Raw genomic sequence first — 2,500 nt, forward strand, 5'->3', positions numbered from 1 at the left:
ACCTTTTAAAATAATAGCTGATGACCAAAAAAATAAAGAACTTTTTTGATATCAATTTATCTTAAAGCGTTAACTTAAATTCTAAAGACTTTTTGACCGACTTGTCACTATCGCATCATAGAAGGGCATTAAGGTGGCTCAACTGGATTTTCAAGGGGCAACACCGCTCAAGTTTGCGAATTAACTACGTCGCCATTAACAGTGCTATTGAAAAACGATCACCACATTTGTATTAGATAAAGATGAAATTTTTTCATGACCAGTGTTTTATTGGCATCGGAGTTGTCATAGCAACGAAATGACGTCATTACGTTTTTTACGTTCGCTCGTATTCCTCGGCACCAGGAGATTTTTTCGAAAATCGCTCAAAGGAGCTTGTACCACACATGGCTGCCTCGATGTTGGCAAAGTTTGAACAAATTCTATGACGAGCGTTTTCGAAATATTTGGGGATGAAGTTTTCAGGGCTATAAATACAGTCAAAAACATACTAACGAGAAAATGGGGTAATATCTAAAGAAAACGAGGCGCTTGTGAATTGCAATTTCATCTTATAGTAGTTTGATTCCATTTAAAATCGTGGGAAAACAGTGGTGGGGATTGCTTTGGTCGATTGCGAGAAAAAAGAATTTTATGAGCGTGCGTTCCGGTGCTCTCGTTGTCCAGCACAACATTATTCACCTACTCCACCTTTCTTAAATATGGATATCATTTGATTTCTATCTTTTCTTGCTTGTATTAGCAGCATTTATGAACTTTATTCTCATTTTTTACTTTAATTTGCTGAAGTTGTGTGCTTTAAATGAATATTATTTTTATTATTATTTTGTTATTTCATCATAACTATAAAGACCTGTTTTTCTCTACAGTACCCCAGCAGTCTGTTGTCAAGTCACTGCAGCTTCAAAGTAATGCTGCTGAACAAGAAGCCACTAACTCAAGACAGAAACGCAAGGTGCTGTGTTCAAGTTATGTTACCGAAGGCAATGTTAAGAAGGCAAAAGGTGAATCAACTCAGTTGACGTCAGAACCAGTTCCTAAACAGCAAGTCCCTGCATACCACTTCAGGGCTCAAAATGATTTTTGGATACTGACCGGTCATGTTGACTGGCCAAATCAATTTTTGCTCGGTCATGTCTCGTTTTTGACCGGTCAGAATGTTGAGTATTTACTTTGAAACAATAGCCTATTCTGCCAAAAATTTCGCCTCATAAGCTAAAACACTCGTTGTTAAAGAGTATAAGGCTTAAGCTTTAATGTTTTGTTCGCTAAAAGTGTCATTTTATTATGTTCGCTTTTTGAATTACCATTTCTTCTTCGTTCTACTCTACATAAAATAAAATGCTCAGAAGCCGTAATGTTATGTTACTCTGCATAGTTTTAACGACTTACGGGTGGAGGCGATCCTGGTTGTAATTAAGCACTTTACTGGTCTTTATTACCGAACACTAAATACTGAGTAATAGGACATATGCCCATGTTACAAGTGAGATAACTTTGCCTTTGCTCGGACTCGTTGTTCATCAAGCTTCCTATAAGATGCCCTCTTTTAAAAGTTCTCTTTCTTCAAGACTGCCAAGAGATTAGCGAGAAAGCCTACGTCACTTCGCATTTCAAAAATCATGGATCTCTCCAAGTTTTCAACAGAGAAGCCTGTTCTATGCGGTGCCTGATTGAGCTGCTGAAATATACTTACCGCAAAGTACTTTTAATCATAGATATCCGCGGAAGTAGCCTTACACAAGAAGACCGATAGAATTGGCCTGAAACGCTTGAATGCCATGGCTAGAATAAAAGATATCGGGAGTTATCGTTTCAATCTGTAGACGCCAGACGCGGAGACCTTTTTTTCATTTTATTTTGTACAGTACGAGCAAACGTTTACCGGAACTCTCTTTTTGACAATTAAGTAGCACCACATCTTAGGTGGTTAAATTGTCAGCACACATGGGGACAGGTTCAGTTGTGAAATAGGCACAATTTAAAGAAACATTGCTGACTTAACATTCATTTGAAGCGTTTAATGATTTTATTATTTTCTCGTGATCTTGCTGGTGAAAAACACGCTACAAACTCGTACTTTCTAAAGGTGCACATAGTTTTTTAAATCCACTAACGAGTGCTATTTTTCTCGGCCCGCCTGAAACTGTAGTTGCGTACGCGTGTTTTATAGCAGACGTTGATTGATGCCATGTTCATTGTTGTCTGTTTAGCGTATTTACAGACATGGATGTTTCCTGTTTTATTTAAGCAAACCGCTAACAAATCCGCAGAGCGTGACCGTCTCATCTGTATTCTACAAATTTGTGACAGACTGCAAGCTGCTATGATATTTTATGATTTTACTGTAAAATTTCAAGAAATACTGCGAATAATTTTTTTGTGTGTTATTTATTTGAAAGCCGTGTACGTGACCGGTCAAAATGACCGGCAAACCAAAATTTTATCCGGACAAATCGTCATTTTGGCCGGACATTGTCCGTTGACCGGCCGTTATTTT

General features: G+C 37.8%; 1 protein-coding gene across 2 annotated transcripts in view; it reads right to left on the reverse strand.

Moving 5' to 3' along the window:
* Nucleotides 1-2,500, reverse strand: part of LOC144632326 (Golgi apparatus membrane protein TVP23 homolog B-like) — a 43,700-nt gene that overhangs the window by 2,942 nt on the left and 38,258 nt on the right. The window lies entirely within an intron of this gene.

Source organism: Oculina patagonica, chromosome 12 (genome assembly GCF_052425735.1).
Source record: "Oculina patagonica isolate OP01 chromosome 12, crgOcupat, whole genome shotgun sequence".
Taxonomy (NCBI): Eukaryota; Metazoa; Cnidaria; class Anthozoa; order Scleractinia; family Oculinidae; genus Oculina; species Oculina patagonica.